At 47.5% G+C, this 19,432-nt stretch overlaps 1 protein-coding gene across 1 annotated transcript in view; it reads right to left on the minus strand.

The window, feature by feature from the left end:
* Nucleotides 1-19,432, minus strand: part of LOC142557769 (putative acyl-CoA synthetase YngI) — a 158,006-nt gene that overhangs the window by 117,747 nt on the left and 20,827 nt on the right. The window lies entirely within an intron of this gene.

Genomic DNA, 19,432 nt, shown 5'->3' on the forward strand with positions numbered 1-19,432 from the left:
TGACACCAGCGGCAACAAACTCCAAGACAGCCCCGTCGGCAGACGGAACTCAGCGTGCCTTTATCAGCCGCATTGTTAGCACAACAGCACACTCAGGACTGCTCCCCCAGTAGTCCGTGAGCGCTAAATTACTTCCAAAAACGATATGCTGCCCCGCAGAAGCCATTAATAATTATTTGTCATTCACGAAACGCACAACCGACGCACACTCAACATGGGCACAGCTACACAAATCAACTGCGGAAAGCCCCGGCACACTTCCAAAACGTTTCCAGCGGCGTACGGTAGAGGGCTGCAAAAGAACAAGAAAAAGGCGGATTCTCGGCCGCGGCGGCCGCATTCTGACGAGGACGGCTCGGGGAAAAAAAAAAGCGCTCATGTACCAAGATATGGATGCAAGCTGAAGAACCCCGGTTGGTCGAAGTCAACCCGAAATGCCTGGCTACGGCGTCTCCCACGAAACTCCGTAATTTATTGCAACGTTTCTTTCTTTTCTTTTTTTATTCATCTGCCTAGTGGTAAATATGTCCAATGCAAGTATTGTATATAGGCCTCCAGCCGCGAAGAGGAGACCAAATTCAGCGGATACGAGTGCATTGTGGTCTCATAGGCAACGAACTTGCAGACACCGAGACAAGAGCTGCCTTGTATGATGGCACCGCAATACTCATTACGTTTTCAGGACTAGATAGAAAGCCGAAACCAGATACAAACTTCCTGCTTGCCTATTGTTATGGCTGCCACCAGTGGTTATGAGCTGGTATCTGTTGTTATGGGGACGGGGTTTTGGCGACCTTCAACAGCGTTTGCTTAGAGCTAGAACCAGGTTGATCATCGGAGAGGGTTCAGCAGGAAGGACGAGATGATGTAAAACCAAATAACGGAAGTTTAACACATTGTTAGGGGTGAGCGGTGCGCTCCAAGACAAAACGTACAAAAACGTTGGGCGTGCGTGCTCCTGCACGCAAGGACAGAGATGTGTTCGTGGTGTCTCGCTGGCCTTCTTACACCCTACACCATCCGGGCAACCTCATTCTTTCTTGCTCCCTGGTAGACGACCTTGTAAGCACACTGGTCAGCCCAGACAGAGGAATTCAGATAGAAACCACTCTTTGGCGTAGAGGCGGTGAACGTAGAACAAAGGAGAGTAGGATTTGCACTGATGCATAATCCCGTCCCACCCAACCGACGGACAAGTGTTTTCATGTTGACGAGCGCGACGATAAGGCACGTCGTTTCTCAGCCGTTTGGCATCCGTTCCATTGATTGCCGCACAAGGTGAACCGTAACAGACTGCTCCGCCGCCGAAGGAGATCCCGATGGGCAGGGGACGACATCCGCTGGCCAGCGGGATGACGCAGGTCGGTGCCTGGTAGTCGTCGTCGGTTGTCGCACAGCTCGCTCGAGCACGAAACACTGTGGGCGTTTTCCCACGTCGCTCAAAGTCTCGGTTCCAGTTTATAGATGACTCAGAAGAGTCTGCAACAGTTTATCGTTCATAGCGCGCGTCGGCAGAACTACACCAAGACTCAGTCGCTTGGTCAACAAGCGCGAGACAAATCCTCGCCGAGCTCCGCCAGGCTTATTTCCCACTAAAAAGTGACACTATTACAGAACTTTACAGCAGCACTAAATACATACATGAACTGGTTATACGCTTCACAAAACATGACTCAACAGAAATATGTAAACCAAAATAAGACCTTTCCAATCCTATGCCAGAAAAAAAAAAAAGAACACGAGTTTTGGGAAACGTTTGAGGCTGATTCTCCATCTAGGAGTTTCGACTCAAGCCACCGGCATTGCCACTGAGAGCCCCCTTTTTATAGTGTATCTCAAAAGAATATTGCTGTAAAGCGACACTCCAGCGCAAGAGACGGCCATCTTTGGGAGACGTTGTCTGCAACCATTTGAGAGTTCAATGATCCGTTTCGATGACGAACCTCAAGCCCGCAAGATAGCAAGACAATTTTTGAACAGCCCATAAGAGACACGCGCATTCTTTCGCAGCCTGTTCTCGACTAGTGGGTTTCCGACTTGCGTAAAGGACGGGGTGTTCCTCCTCGTTCTCTCCCTTTTGGCATAATACCACGCCTATGCCTCGCTCGCTCGCATCGCATTGAACCACAAATCCCCTCGTGTAGACCGGCGATCTTAGCAGGGGCTGACTCGTCAGCGCACTCCCTAGGGCGTTCAAAGAGGATTCCCCCCCTTTTTTTTTTCGTCCCAGAGAACACTCTGCGGATCAGTTTTTCGAAGAGCATCAGTTAGAGCGCTAGCTAGTTCAGAATACCTAGGGAGAGAATACACTTTTTTATTGGGTGAATGCAGCTTTGGAGAGGCGTCCTCATTCCAGAATGCCTTGAGCTCGGGCCGCGTATGCCTAGGGATGTAACGCTGATGTACACGGCGACTCCTAAGAAACATTGGATATCGGTCTTTGTGTGAGGCTTCGGGAAAATCTCGTATCGCAGCCACCTTTAGCTCACAGGGACGGCGACGGCCTTGCCCGATTACGTGACCGAGGAATATCACTTCCGCTTGCAGCATTTGGCTTTTTTGTGCCTGGACGGTTAAGCCTTCTTCACGCAAGCGGGCCAGCAATGCCCTCAAATTTTGCATATGCTCCGACCAGGATGCAGAATATATCGCTACATCATCTAAGGCAAGGCGAACTCTTCCTGTCTTCGCAACACTTTGTCCATAAGGCTTGAGAAACGGTATATACGGTGCATTTTTCAAATCGAAGCTTAGGACCTTAGGGCGGAACGCTCCCAACGTAGACATGAAGGCGGCATATCTGCTAGCCCGATCTGTGAGCAGAACCTGCCAGTAGCCTCGAACTAGATCCAGGGTAGAAATGAATCGGGCGCTACTAACTTTCTCGATGCGCCCTCCGATGTTTGGTACGGGAAAAATCTGATCTTTGGTGATCGCGTTTAGCCTGTGGTAATCTACGCAAGGACGCCAATCCTTGCTCGGCACCTCAACTAAGATAAAAGGCGAGGTGTAATGGCTCTCGCAACGCTCGATCACATCTAGAGTCAACATTTTTTCCGGCTTCGCATCTGTAATCTCACGTAGGCGCGGTGCCACTCGATAAGCCTTTGAACGTACTGGCTCCGAAGAAGTGAGCTCGATGTTGTGTGTAAGAAACGATGTCCTTCCTGGCCTATCTACAAATAAGTCCTCAAACTCTTTCAGGATCTCCCACAACTCCGCCATTTTTTCAGGCTCCAGCTGCACTTTAGGCCCTAGTTTTCCTAATTAGTTGTTTCCTAGCCTCTGTTTTAGTGACTGACACGAGTCCCGGCAGTTCTACTGGAATCTCTTCGGGAATGTTTACCATCATGTGTAGAACTGCTACGCATTTCCTGTAAGGCTTGAGCAGATTACAGTGATAAACCTGCTGCATCTTCCGATTTCCAGGCAGGCTTATAAGGTACTTCGTGCCAGAGAGTTACTGAACCACGTTTGCGCGACCTTCCCACTGCATTTCGAGCTTGTTTTTCGGCGATGGTAGCAGAATGATTACTTTATTGCCGACTTCAAATCGACGGGTCCTGGCTGTCCGGTCGTAATACACCTTGGACCTATGCTGTGCTTTCGACATGGCCTCTTCTGACAACTTCTGCGCCTTGCTTAAGCGTTCTAGTAGCTTAAGTACGTAGTCGACCACAACTGGACCTTCCCCGCGTCCTTCCCATGATTCGCGGAGCATGCGCAGAGGCGATCGCAGCGAGCGACCGTATAAGAGCTCTGCTGGCGAAAAACCGGTTGCTTCATGAGGCGAAGTCCCCAGCGCAACCACCACCATCATCATCATCATCATCATCATAGCTACGCCCACTGAAGGCAAAGGCCTCTCACATACTTCTCCAACTACCCCGGTCATGTACTAATTGTGGCCATGTTGTCCCTGCGAACGTCTTTATGTCATCCGCCCGCCTAACTTTCTGCCGCCCCCTGCTACGCTTCCCTTCCCTTGGAATCCAGTCCGTAACCCTTAATGACCATCGGTTATCTTCCCTCCTCATTACATGTCCGGCCCATGCTCCCCCCCCCCCACCCCATTTCTTTTTCTTGATTTCAACTAAGATGTCATTTACCCGCGTTTGTTCCCTCACCCAATCTGCTCTTTTCTTATCCCTTAACGTTACACCCATCCTTCTTTCCATAGCTCGTTGCGTCGTCCTCAATTTCAGCAGAACCCTTTTCGTAAGCCTCCAGGTTTCTGCCCCATACGTGAGTACTGGTAACACACAGCTGTTATACACTTTCCTCTTGAGGGATAGTGGCAACCTGCTGTTCATGATTTGAGAATGCCTGCCAAACGCACCCCAGCCCATTCATATTCTTCTGGTTATTTCAGTCTCATGATCCGGATCCGTGGTCACTACCTGCCCTAAGTAGATGTATTCCCTTACCAATTCCAGTGCCTCGCTACCTATCGTAAACTGCTGTTCTCTTCCGAGACTGTTAAACATTACTTTAGTTTTTTGCAGATTAATTTTCAGACCCACCCTTCTGCTTTGCCTCTCCAGGTCAGTGAGCATGCATTGCAATTGGTCTCCTGAGTTACTAAGCAAGGCAATATCATCAGCGAATCGCAAGTTGCTAAGGTATTCTCCATCAACTTTTATCCCCAATTCTTCCCACTCCAGGTCTCTGAATACCTCCATTAAACATGCTCTGAATAGCATTGGAGAGATCGCATCTCCCTGTCTGACGCCTTTCTTTATTGGGATTTTGTTGCTTTCTCTGTGGAGGACTACGGTGGTTGTGGAGTCGCTATAGATATCTTCCAGTATTTTTACATATGGCTCATCTACAACCTGATTCCGTAATGCCTTCATGACTGCTGAGGTTTCGACTGAATCAAACGCTTTTTCGTAATCAATGAAGGCTATATATAAGGGTTGGTTATATTCCGCACATTTCTCTATCACCTGATTGATAGTGTGAATATGGTCTATTGTTGAGTAGCATTTACGGAATGCTGCCTGGTCCTTTGGTTGACAGAAGTCTAAGGTATTCCTGATTCTATTTGCGATTACCTTAGTAAATACTTTGTAGGCAGCGGACAGTAAGCTGATCGGTCTATAATTTTTCAAGTCTTTGGCGTCCCCTTTCTTATGGATTAGGATTATGTTAGCGTTCTTCCAAGATTCCGGTACGTTCGAGGTCATGAGGCATTATGTATATAGGGTGGCCAATATTTCTAGGACAGTGTTCCCACCATCCTTCAACAAATCTGCTGTTAACTGATCCTCCCCAGCTGCCTTCCCCCTTTGCATAGCTCCAAAGGCTTTCTTTACCTCTTCCGGCGCTACTTGTGGGATTTCAAGTTCCTCTAGACTATTCTCTCTCACCTTATCGTCGTGGGTGTTACTGGTACTGTATAAATCTCTATAGAACTTCTCAGCCACTTGAACTATCTCGTCCATATTAGTAACGATATTGCCGGCTTTGTCTCTGAACGCACACATCTGATTCTTGCTTATTCCTAGTTTCTTCTTCACTGCTTTTAGGCTTCCTCCGTTCCTGAGAGCCTGTTCAATTCTATCCATATTATAGTTCCTTATGTCAGCTGTCTTACGCTTATTGATTAACTTAAAAAGTTCTGCCAGTTCTTTTCTAGCTGTAGGGTTAGAGGCTTTCATACATTGGCGTTTCTTGATCAGATCTTTCGTCTCCTGCGATAGCTTACTGGTTTCCTGTCTAACGGCGTTACCATCGACTTCTATTGCGCACTCGTTAATGATGCCCATAAGATTGTCGTTCATTGCTTCAACACTAAGGTCCTCTTCCTGAGTTAAAGCCGAATACCTGTTCTGTAGCTTGATCCGGAATTGCTCTAGTTTCCTTCTTACCGCTAACTCATTGATTGGCTTCTTATGTACGAGTTTCTTCCGTTCCCTCTTCAAGTCAAGGCTAATTTGAGTTCTTACCAACCTATGGTCACTGCAGCGCACCTTGCCGAGCACGTCTACATCTTGTATGATGCCAGGGTTCGCGCAGAGTATGAAGTCGATTTCATTTCTAGTCTCACCATTCGGGCTCCTCCACGTCCACTTTCGGCTAACCCGCTTGCGGATAAAGGTATTCATTATCCGCATATTCTTCTGTTCTGCAAACTCTACTAATAACTCTCCTCTGCTATTCCTAGAGCCTATGCCATATTCCCCCACTGACTTGTCTCCAGCCTGCTTCTTGCCTACCTTGGCATTGAAGTCGCCCATAAGTATAGTGTATTTTGTTTTGACTTTACCCATCGCCGAATCCACGTCTTCATAAAAGCTTTCGACTTCCTTGTCATCATGACTGGATGTAGGGGCGTAGACTTGTACACCTTCAATTTGTACCTCTTATTAAGTTTCACAAGACCGGCCACCCTCTCGTTAATGCTATAGACTTCCTGTATGTTACCAGCTATTTCCTTATTAATCAGGAATCCGACTCCTAGTTCTCGTCTCTCCGCTAAGCCCCAGTAGCACAGTACGTGCCCGCTTTTTAGCACTGTATATGCTTCTTTTGTCCTCCTAACCTCACTGAGCCCTATTATATCCCATTTACTACCCTCTAATTCCTCCAATAGCACTGCTAGACTCGCCTCACTAGATAACGTTCTAACGTTGAACGTTGCCAGGTTCAGATTCCAATGGCGGCATGTCCGGAGCCAGGTATTCTTAGCACCCTCTGCTGCGTCACAGATCTGACCGCCGCCGTGGTCAGTTGCTTCGCGGCTGCTGGAAACTGAGGGCCGGGGTTTGATTGTTGTATTCATATAGGAGGTTGTGGCCAAGTACTGCACCAGGGTGGCCAATCCTGCTCTGGTGAGAGAGTGCGTTACCGGTTCTGGTCACCGGGATCAGGCCGCACTCCAGGCCTGTTTGTGCAATTTTCTCAACACACGGTTTTTTTTTGTATTTTCTGGTGGAGAATTGCGCGGCACCGGGATTTGAACCACGGTCTTCTTGCACGGGAGGCGGATACTCTACCGCCCCCGCAGGAGTTAAATTAAAAATTAAATTATGGGGTTTTACGTGACAAAACAACTTCTGATTATGAGGCACGCCGTAGTGGAGGACTCCGGAAATTTCGACCACCTGGGGTTCTTTAACGTGCACCTAAATCTAAGTACACGGGTGTTTTCGCATTTCGCCCCCAACGAAATGCGGCCGCCGTGGCCGGGATTCGATCCCGCGACCTCGTGCTCAGCAGTCTAACACCATAGCCACTGAGCAACCACGGCGGGTCCCGCAGGAGTTGTACGCCTCATTCAACCTACAGTGGTGCCTTATTTGAACAGTCAAGGTGGACCAATCTGAGCTCGGTTATACCGCACGGATGGCACTCGGCTAGAGAACCTGGTATTTATGACCTGCACGTGTGTGGCCATACATAATTGAGGATATATGTAATTTTTTAGGAGGGTTCCCGTACAGTGATAAACTAAAGGAAAATACATTAAAAAAAGAAAAAAGGAGGAAACAAAGGAAAAAAAAGGAAGAGAACAGGTGACTTGAACTCGTGACCCTTGGATGTTGCCTGGAAAGATAGCTCAGTCGGTTGGTTCGTCAGGCCCCAGGTTTCTTTGAAGCGCCATAGCTCCTGCTCCGAGCCTCATGCTTACGTGGAAAGGGACTGCTGTTGTCCGCGATGGTCGATTTGAAAGCGCACCCGTGGTAGAGAAACGGAAGGCGATATAAGCGTGCGTGGCCATGATACGCACACGACAAACTGCCCTAAAATATTTAGACTTGAGGGAAAGCTTCGTTGGTAGCAGGCAAACACCGCTCCCAGTCTGTCTTCCTTTCGAAGCATCACGCCATTGACGCGCGCTTCAAATAGAGTGTAGCTGTCTAGGAAATTGGACTGCGGATGGTACACCGAGCTATGAATGAGCCTTAGCCCGAATCATTCTAGAAAGGTCGTGGTTAGGGCACGAGTAAACACGGTGCCTTGGTCGGACTGTAGGTCGGCGGGAAAACAAACTCCCGTGATTATCGAGAGGAGCGCATTAACAATTCCCACCGAACCAAGTTCTTTAAAGGAGTACTGACACACAGACACACACAAAAAAAATCCACGTGGTTTTTGCTGCTTTAATAAGTAGTTAATGGCCCAGTAATCACGGCACAAAGCCTCATTTACTTCAGAGCGCGACAGGTAATTATTTGCAGTCTTTTTTGTAGCGACCGGTCGAAGTTTCGGTTTCAACGAGCAACGAGACGGGAGAAGCGGGAATGTAAACAAAGTGGTCACGTGTTCGCAAAAAGCCATGACGTATGCTCTGGCGCGCAGCCAGCGTGCGCGACCAACTTGCTAAATATTGTCGTGCGACTGCCGCATCGGTCGGACGACCGCAGCCAATGACAGCGCCGGTAGCGTGAACGTAATGGCCACATGGTAGACCCAGCGGGGCGGGGCCGGCGAGCGGGCACCTCGCCGCTCCGATCATGTCTGTTTTTTTTTTCTCTCTCCCTGGTCGAAACGCAGGGCTCTTTCGGCGCTGACGGCGGTACATAAATCGGCTACAATTTGTTTCTGACACGAAATAACTTCTAGAATAAAATGACCTCGAAAGAGTGCGAGTTATAAAACGTTGTGCGAAATAGTAAATCGTTGACGTGATTTCTACTCGGACGCGGTCAGCGCAGACGCGCCAGCAATCGTCTGTATACGAAGCGGCTCGCCTGACTGGCGTGTTTACTCATCGCTACTAAAGGCACCGGAAAACAAACCGTATTTTCACTTAAGAGAAGCATAAATGTTCAGGCATTGATTGTGCTGACGAATTTAGGCGCTTTATAACGAGCTGCGGACGCATCGCAAGGACCCTCGGCCCCGGATAGACGGCCGGCGAGCTAGACCTACATCGTCTCCCAGCGATCGCAAGCTCGCCTGGCATGCTCGTTCGCTTCCGTCGGCGTCAATGAAATCAAATGTGTTGCAATTTAAGCGTGACATAACTGTGTACACGTTGTGCCGACTAACATAGGCACTTCATCATACGAGCTGCAAGCGATCGTGTCACAAGCGCAACCGGTGTCGGATTCGATGGCCCAGCGACCTATGCCTGCCGGCTCCTGGCCATCGGCGGCTGTCAACGGATCCGATACTGCTAACGCGGCCTCGCGGAAACACGTAAGACACAACAAATCGGCGTTGAACGTTGTGGCCTGCACAGTATGTAACCAGTAGCGTGGTCAGTGCAGCGCAGTCAAGCTGACAGTGTGGGAAATATTCCGATAGACACGACAAAAACTGCAGTTGCAGCGACACGGAGAACGTCCCACTACAAGTACAACAGCTAGAACAAGCAAATACAGAGGAGAAGAGCAACGAAAATTCGTGACGTAGCCACATGACGTAGCGTTTTCTTGGCTACTTACAATGCCGCCTGATATCAATGTAGCGAGGTGCTCCGTTTTGCGGTTGGATGCGCGCACGTACTTTAAAATTAATTTTAAATGTGTTCTAAGCTATATTCGCCGCTGCTATAATATAGACGATGTGTATGTGACCAACTAAATCGCTCTCATAAGTTATCTCGACTTCAAATTTTTGTGTCAGTACTCCTTTAAGTGGGACCTCTTCAGAAAACTTAGTAGCGGGGCAAATTGCTGTCAAAATATGATGGTATCCCGAGGTTGTTACTGCAAGTAGACCTACAGTGTCGACTACGAGCCGGCGAAAGGGCTCAATAATCGGCACTAGCTTCATCGGCGCTCTTGCCTTTTCACCCGGTTTCCGAACACGCTTATATGTGTCGCAAGTTGTTGAATATTGCTCTACGTCGTGGAAACGACCGGGACAACAATACTCCTGTAAGTCTATCTTAAGTTCTCTTGGCACCTCAGTGACCAGACCAAGAGCTTCCGTGCGACAAGCGCAAAAGATCTTGTCGGTAAGCCTCGGGCACGACCAGGTGGTCAAATGTGACACCCTTGCGATCTACATACTTCCAGTACAGTAGGCCGCCTATCTAATAGAAATGCACGTTTTTCCGTGCAACACCTTCGTTTACGTTGCTTCGGATGTGCCGCAGGCTGGGGTACTTGTTTTGTTCGGACGTCAAGGCTGAACTGTCCAGCCGCTGTAGGCCTTCCGACGTAGGCGTTACAAACAAATCTGGCCACTGCTCTTCCGATAACTCGGCTGCTGCCAATATATCGGGACCTCTGCTTGTGCGGATCCAAACTCTTGCGGTTCCAACGCGGCAGCCTTCTCGATCTCCGCTTTCTGAGGTTTGGAAGAGCCAGCCACCTCAGTTCCGCGACTGCTTTTGCAGTTAGCTCACGAGCTTTTGATCTCGTTAGTGCCATCACGCTATAGGCTTCCCGAGGATTAGCCCTTTCTCGCGTAGAATCTGGTCCGACCTATTTGAGAACAGGTAAGGGCGGAGGAAGCGTACGCGATACGGCAGCTTCCGTCTCAACTGTGGAGAAAGGACCTTTAACAGACACCTCTACGGCCGGAAGACATGCAGACCTTCGGGCAACACCTTCGGGAGTGTATGCGAATCCGTTCTTGATTAGCCAGCTTTGGTGTTGCCATGTGTACGTTACTTTCGTTTTTTCGTGCGCACTTGAGAGGGTGTCTATTCTCTTTTACGTGTAGTTCTCTACTTAGTCTGTTTCTTTAGAAATAGACTTAGTTGCGAGTAGCGCCCGTGTTCGTGATTTCTCTCTAGCTCGTCTACGTTTTTTTCGCACCGTTGTTTGTTAAGATGGAACCACACCAACTCGCCCAGCTCTCAGTTTTGATGAACTCACCTTATTCCTCTTAATCGCAACTAGAATATCCGCTGCCCAGGTCTGCTGTCTAATCCATACTTCCGCCTTCCTGTCTCTTGAAAGGCCTCTCATCAGGTTTGCGTGCCTAGATTACGCGGTGAAGACAGCTGAAAATTCAAACGGTAGCCTGCGCGCCCTACTCGACAGAAGAGCTTATCTCACCTCCAGCAGACAAGGCGTCACACGTTGCGCCTCCTGCGTTCCCGTGAAACGAATAGCGCGCATTCGCCAACGTGTTGCGTTGCGTGTTGATTTACGCCCTACGTTAATTTTAGAGAGACAGATCTTCAATGTGCGAGCGTAAGGTCATAATTCAGAAAACAGGACAACCGTTCACTGGGCCGCATCGAGGCACATAGAATCGTAGCTATACCAGGCGATTTTTTTTGGCTGTACCAAATTTTTACAGATTGCCTGTGGCAGATAACACAATTCTAGAGCTTGAGATAAATTACTCGACGAGGCGGTCATTACTTCTACGAGAAATCAAAAGGCTTACGTGAATAATTATAATAATTGCACAAATTAACTTTTTAATTGCTTTACGGCACCTATTTCAATCTACGAATTGCAGCATGTAATTTCGAAAGGCATATTCCCTTGGAACAAATCCTCAGGACTACACGTACCAGTTTTGAGATATTGATTCTCAACGTGCCCGACGAAATGCATTCGCATTCCAGTTACTTTTGGGATTCAATCCATAAAACCGCGTTTTCTTTAAAAAGTAAGTGAAAAAACTGCATTTTTACCGCAAGTTTGACGGCGCATACCTCGAAACCGGTGCAACTTCGGTGTACGGTTTCAGATGAAGATAGTCGAATTCTTAAATGAAAGGTTTCGCGCAGGACAACTTGCGCCATGTCTTTATGGCCCGTGTTTGGTGTGCAATGTGTCATAAAAATACAATAATATCGTAACTAGAACAGCGTTTCAGTATTGCTTCAATGAAATGAGCTGGGCATGTGAGGGAAAATGCTGATTGAAACGTTCATTAACACGTGAAATGCGAGTCACCTGCGTTCAGACAGACATATCGGCGGCAAGCGCGTCGGTTACAGCCCGCAAACTCCATTCTCTTCCTGCTAAGAAATAAAATGCACGCTTACGCCCTAGTTCCGCGTCTCGCGACGGCAAGAAAGGTATACGCGTACTGTGTGCGCAGGATAGCTTTCCGAAAACAGCCCAGGAAAACGACGAAAGGCTCTCCCGCTTGTTTTCCTCCTTCAATCGCGTTGTAACCGCATTCTCCGTTTATCCGGCGGATGTGCGCAGCGCCGCAATCGTGGCGAGGAAAGTGACGCTGGTGCACCGATAAGCAGGCAGAGGCACCACAGCGCTGAGCGGGAAGGTAATTGCAGAAAGGTTGCCAAGCGAATTTGCTGCTCAGGTGAATGGACAAGCGTGGGCCGTTTATAGCTGGCCCCAACAAGACGACCCGCCCGCAGGATGTCCAAGCCTTTCCACGACCGGAAAAGTAGCACCCCGCTGCTGCCGCTCCTGTCAGCCCGGCGGAGGCCGTCAACTGCGCGCGCGTGGAAAGTGACAGCAAAACAAGAGCGATGCCTGGAAGCGAAGCAGCTTGCGCCTGAAAACGACACCTTTCCCAACGTTCGCAACAGCAGAAATAGCGGACTCGAGATAGCGCGCGCCGTCAACCCTACACGCACACGCGCGAAAACACGCACGACAGCCGAGCTTGCGTACTGCTCATGCGCAGTGCTGAAAGGTCATGACAAGAGAGGTCAACGCTAATGATAAGCCAGTCGCCAGTATTCCATATCTGCACACCTTGTCTCACCACATGAAAAATGGTGGGTAGTAGATTTGGCGTAAATGTCGTCTTCTTGGCAAGAAACAAATTGGGTCGCATATGCGCAACGGTAGGAAGAAAGGTTGAAGGGAATACACAGAAGTGGAGTGATCGTGATGTGAAACACCGTGACGGGTTGGTTGACTGTGGAAAGTGTGTAATCACATGCCCCTGTCTTGCGGGAAATGGTACATAGGCCTGACAGGACTGTGTTTGAATAACCAATTAATGGACTACACAGCTTCTTTGAAAGGGCAGCCGTCGTCTAATCTGTGCCTACTTTGCAAAGAATGCAAGTACAAACCGCCGCTAAATGAAACAAAAGTGCTGCCAAGACACAAAGACAGGATAGCAAGGGAGATTGCTGAAGCATTTTTTATTCATAAGACCGGTGACATGTGCGTCGCAAGGCCATCGGTGAATCTGCACGAACTAGAAATTGATTATTTAACCACTAATCTTTAAGGTGCCACACGTGTTCATGCCAGTGCATATATTTGGCATGTTTTTTTTTTTTTTTTCAAAATAAGCCGCTGTCGCTAGTCTGCACTTGTCCGTGTTTTCTATCTTGTCCCTGTTCGTTTGCGCCAATCTTTTTTGAGTATTGATTACCAATGCGCCCAACAGTTAGTACTTCTAAGGAAAGTTATCATTCCGCGCGTTCGGTCTATGCTTTGCTGGGCCTTCCGTCCGTGCTTCGCTGAGCGCCAACAGTGCTCGCTCGCGCAAGCATGCACGTGAGGCTCCTTGTGACGGGTTGCAGAAAAAAAAATAAACGAAGCGAACAACAAAAATAAAAGATCTAAAACAACGCATTATACAGCAGCCGTATACCACAGTGTGTTTGTTTCTAAGGATTAAAACTTGCTTCATTCAATACTGAGACTATATAAAAATCCTTTGCTCATAATTCCTATCTAAGAACATCGAACTATACGTCCAAGTGCGGACGAAGTCACTGCATAAAGTCTCTCTAGCCTCCAGAGCGTTGACTTCGCCGTTGACTTCGTTCAGTGTAAAACTTGGCACAGTTAATTGCCTGGTTTCTAAGAAAAAAGTGGAAATTTGCCTGCGCTTATGGGGATGCGAGGTGCTGCCGCGACGGCGCATGGATGGACGGATGTTATGAGCGTCCCCTTTGGATCGGGGTGGCAGGTTGTGCCACCAAGCTCTTGCTATTATACTGCTTATGGCGGCGCAAGCACAAACTTGTGTCGCCACTTGCCGTCATCTGCAGGAAGCAGCGTTTCAGGCAGGGCAGTCGCCTGTTCCAGGAGCGGGAAACACGCGGCAGCCATCCCTGAAACGCTGATTTCTGCAGATGACGGCAGATGGCGAAACAAATCTGTGTCAGAAACCTGACATGAGTAACTACTTAAGAGGGAAAAACGAAATCAGGAAAGAAACATTTTATGATAACTCAAAGGGAAGCGCATTACTTTTCGAAGCGAGATCAGGATGCCGTAGAACACGCACCTATAAAACGAGATATTTTAAATTAATTTATGGGGTTTTACGTGCCAAAACCACTTTCTGATTATGAGGCACGCCGTAGTCGAGGACTCCGGAAATTTCGACCACCTGGGGTTCTTTAACGTGCACCTAAATCTAAGTACACGGGTGTTTTCGCATTTCACCCCCATCGAAATGCGGCCGTCGTGGCCGGGATTCGATCCCGCGACCTCGTGCTAAGCAAAAACGAGATATAAGAAGGAAGAAGAAGCATGTGCTTGCTGCGCTAAAGCTAGGGAAACGATGGAGCATGTATTAGAATGTGAAGACATCTGCCCAGCGGTCGATTTAGGCACCACTGACCTCCTTGAAGCCCTTGGGTTCAGCGAGAGCAGGGGAAAAGTAAACATGTCCGCAATAGAGATTAGTAAGAGGCGATGGGAAGATTGGTGGAAGTAGAGAAACGACAAAAGACGGAGACGTACAAAAGCAAACTTCACAATAGGGGGTCAGGAAATTTGGTTGTGGGAGTTCATAGTGTTTTTCTTTCTTTTTTTCACCTAGGTAGGACATTAGGCAGTATAAAAGCAAGAGCTTGGCGACGCAATCCACTGCCCCGTTCCAAAGGGGACGCTCATAACATCTATCCATCCATCCAGGGCCGGCTTTTAAGACGCCATTTTTAGCATAGAGAAAAACAGTTTCGCATGTTTATCTTAAAAAAAAAGGCCACTAATCGTGACAAGCTTCTTCTGACAAGCTTTCACAGCTTCTTTCTGTGAAAGACCGAAAAAATAAACCTTGGTTTGATAAACCCATAAAGGTGCTACTTAATAAGAGCAATCGTATGTTCAAACGGTATAGAGAAAAGCCCGATTTACTGCAATTTTCTAAGCTTCGACAACTTGGTTCTGAAATCCAGATGAAAATCGCAGAAGGAAAAAAGAGGTATTTCGACTCTCTTGGTTCTAGAATAAAAGAAAATCCAAAGGAACTTTGGAAACTAGTGAAATCAAACAGTAAAGACGATGTTGGTATCCCTCCATTAATCCACAATAGTGCAGCTGTTACTAATGATAGAGATAAATCAAGCTGTTTTAATGATTACTTTGTTTCTGTGTATTCAACGCTAGTACCTTAACATCTTCCAGTCTTCTTGAGCAACGCGCTTGATGATATGCCGGATATTGATATTCACTACTTCGGAATAGTCAGCCTTCTCCAAAAATTAAAACCACACTCGGCACCAGGTCCAGATAGGATACCGAATTTTGTTTTGAAATCCTGCGCATATATCATATCAACGTATCTAGAAGTACTGTAGCGCAAATCTCGTGAAACCTCAGAATTACCTGAAGACTGGAAGATGGGCGACATTGTTCCGATTCATAAAAGCGGGCCCCGTGACAGTGTCATGAATTATAGACCTATATCCTTAACTTCTGTGTGTTGCAAAACCCTGGAGCACATAATTTACACTAACGTCTTTTCCCACCTTCAAAACAACAGTTTCTTTGTTCCTTACCAACACGGGTTTAGAGCTGGTCACTCATGCGTAACTCAGTTAGTGGAATTTACCCATGACATATTCACATCATTTGAGTAAAGGTTTACAAACAGACGGCATACTATTAGATTTCCAGAAAGCGTTTGACAAAGTGTCCCATGTTCTTTTACTTCATAAGCTTTCACTTCTTGGTTTACCAGAAAAAATACTTTATTGGCTCAAAAACTACTTGACAGGTCGTTTACAAAGAGTGGTAATTAATGGCACAGAATCAGAATATGCATGCGTATCTTCTGGCGTTCCGCAGGGTTCCGTCTTAGGTCCTCTTTTATTTCTTATATATATAAATGACATTGGCACAGGAATCACTTCGAAAATCCGGCTGTACGCAGACGATTGCGTCCTTTACAGAGAAATTAATAATGATTCCGACCGAGTAGCATTACAGACAGACCTAAATAAAATTTCTTCATGGTGTGACAGGTGGCTTATGTCCCTCAACGTCTCAAAATGTAAGCATATTTGTTTCACCCGCAAGCGGCAACCAATCCGTACACAGTATTACTTGAACGGCTCCCCTTTATCAGAAACACGCGAAGCTAAATACTTAGGTGTCACATTTTCCGCCGATCTGACATGGAATCGTCACATTCAAAGCATCACTTTAAAAGCAGGGCGAGTACTTAATTTTATCAAACGGAACTTTAGGCACGCGCCACTAGATGTCAAGAGAACACTTTACCTAAGCAACGTTCGCCCGATTCTCGAATACGCGTCTGTTGTGTGGGACCCGCATACACAAATTCCTGTGAATAGCTTAGAAGCGATACAGAAACGTGCGGCCCGTTTCATAACCGGTATTTACTCATTTCCAAGCAGCATCACAGAAATTAAACGGCACATATGTTTAGAAGATCTTTCGCTACGCCGTGTTGTTTCCCGCCTCTCTTTCCTTCGAGATATCGTCTTCAATAGCACACCACTAAACAAAGAGACTTATCTACAACCACCAACATACATATCTGGGCGCCGCGACCACTTACTTAAGATAAAAGAAATATGCGCGCGCACAACAACATACCAAAACTCCTTTTTTCCCCGTACAATCCACGAATGGAACCTGCTGCCTCCTGAACTAATTGAAGTTGCTTCTGATGTCGCATTCCCCACTGCTCTCCAAGCATATGTTTGCAGATAAAAATGCACTCGCCATTTGAAATCTTCTTTGATGTTTGTTTTGCAATGTTAGCCAACGTGCTGTGAAAATAAGTATCTTGTTACCTGGGCGAAACTTGTTCTTTGTGCTGTCTCATGCGCTCCCTTAAAATGTAACACGTGTATGATTAGTATTGTACCCATGGTCTGAAGTGTTTAACCTTTTAAGAATGTGCAATCTTGTATTTTATATTGATTATCTGTCCTCCCTACTGTAATGCCCAATGGGCGAAGTAGGTATGTAAATAAATAAATAAAAATAAAGTGTTATACGAAACGAATTCGACGCCAAAATGCGATCGTTCTGCAAAATTTGAGCAAGAACAGTGCAGCGCTGAGCGCAAAATCTTTTTTTGAACACGCGCAGCCAAATATTCAGGACCCCGTATGGAACGGAGCATAGTTGCTCATTGTGTGAAGGAAACGGTTCAGCAGGCACGTGACGACGGTATCGCAACATTGAATGAACGACGCGGACGACGACTGCGAAGACGGGTAATGATTTCTGTTTTCTTTTCGTCATCTGCTCGTCTACGCAGTCCTTTAGGCGTACGAAACGGCTAATAAACCACCTCTGCAGGATGAAAGCCCATAAAGCGCGAATGCGTCAGTCGGCATGCGTTCAGCATCCAGAAGATAGTCTCCCCGTAGGGCAAAGTGCGACGCAGTGGCCTAGACTCACAGTAACGCATTGCCATTACGGCGGCCAAGGCCAGCCACTTGTGAACGTCGTATAGCAACCTTCTTCGTACCGATAAACCAGACCGCACTCAATTCGAAACGTGTAGCGGCAGCGGATTGGCACAAGGTCTCATTTGCCAACGATCCGCAGAGGCCAAGCAGGCGAACCCTCGAGCAGACGAACGGAGATTTTAGCAAGCCAGTTTTCGAGAAATGAAACTTTTACCGCCCGGAAGCAAACAGGGACGTGCGCAGGATGGTTCGTCAGAGCACGCAACGCCGGGAGCCCGTCGCGTAGCGTGGTAAAAGCAGGAAAGCGCCCTGGCGGTGTTGGCTTTCAAAACAATCTCCGTCTTTGTGTCACAACACAACCAGGAGATTGCGATATGCGCACAGGTAAGACAAGCTCTTATAGAAGAGAAGACGTGAGAGAGCGTGCTAAGGTGATAGCATCCCAGCAATCCCCTCACTTTCTCCCTGGCAATGATCCAGCCCTCGAGGCATGCGGGCACGTAGAACTTCGCAGCACAGTAGGTGCGCCTCGCAGATGGGAAAGGCGGGGAAGACCCCTGTCACGCAAGAGGAAAGATTGCTCCTGCTGGAGAGAGCAAAGCAGAGGCGGCGCCTTCGCTGCCAGACCGGACGAAAAAAAAAAAGGGCAGAATATTGCGTGCGTCAGCGTGGCACACTTTCACCTCCCTCAATACAGCGTCCCTCCCGCCCTCATTCTCAAGGCAGCAAGGCCACAGGCGGGAATCACCTTGAGAGCCGGAAAGGCTGTGGAAAGTCGGACTGCGTTTGGAAACAAACGCCAGCACTTTCGGAAGCTTCCGTGGACGAGGCTGACGCTTCAAATCGATAAACGTATACACAGAACTGGAGCTGACAGCAGTGGCGTAGCTAGGAGGTAGCACAACGGGCAGATGCCCCCCCCCCCTCCTAAATTTCTGAGTTAACCCTTTACTGCATCTTGTTGCATTTACGCAACATTTCGATGAACGGCCTTAAAAACAGAAGCAAAGTCTGTTTGGTGCCTGTGCACGTTGTTGCATTTGCACAACATTCGTCTAAAAAACGTGCCGCCTTGTGCTGCAATCTGTGCTCGTCCTTCGCATCTTCTACCAGAACAAATGTGGCGGAGGCTGCGCGCGCCCGCGAGCAGCCAATACAGGTAAGTTTTGCCAATTGTAAATGTATTTCTCCATAAGACAAAGCTCAAAAAAAAATTCTTACGCTAAGCTCCACATCCTCTTGACTCTGCAGATTAAAAAAAAAGCATTGTTATCTCGGAATAGTTTGTTCCCGGCGACGGAACGTTGCTATGTTGCGCAAATGCAACAACGTGTACATGGTTTATTTTCTTCGGAAAAGTGATATGGCTCACAAATGCTTTTGTGGCAGACAAATTCCTCCTGATAGTGAAGGCAGCGTCCTTTACAGTAGCGACGATAACCACGAGTGTAAGTCCCTTTCTATTCAATATGTGTGCAAGAAGTCTTCTGATCGAATTTCCTTTTTTTTTTTTTTAGAATGATGTGTATGCGCACGCCGCCGTGTCGCATCGTCACGGGCACAGCCTTATTTATGCCTGTGCTTTTATGTTCTAAATTTTGGCAATAACGCGAAAACACTTCAATTGCTTCCTGGCTGCACGGGAATCTGCACGACGTACTGCACGAAGTGTGGGAACCAACTGTGCTGCAAAAGCAAGTACAATTGCTTCTTTTTGTTGCACACTAAATCATTGGTGCACGAATGATTGTCACGTGCAAATAAACATCTGAGTATGAATTGCACTAAGTCAATCTTTCCCATTCAACTTCTTTATCTGCACGTTGTTGCAAATGCGCAACATACCTTTCTTCTGCAAATTCAAATCACAGAAATTCGCTAAAGTTTGTTTCCATGGGAGTACAGCTACTGTTACGCTTCCCTACAACTCCATGAATAATATTTTGAGGA

Source organism: Dermacentor variabilis, chromosome 1 (genome assembly GCF_050947875.1).
Source record: "Dermacentor variabilis isolate Ectoservices chromosome 1, ASM5094787v1, whole genome shotgun sequence".
NCBI classification, from domain to species: Eukaryota; Metazoa; Arthropoda; class Arachnida; order Ixodida; family Ixodidae; genus Dermacentor; species Dermacentor variabilis.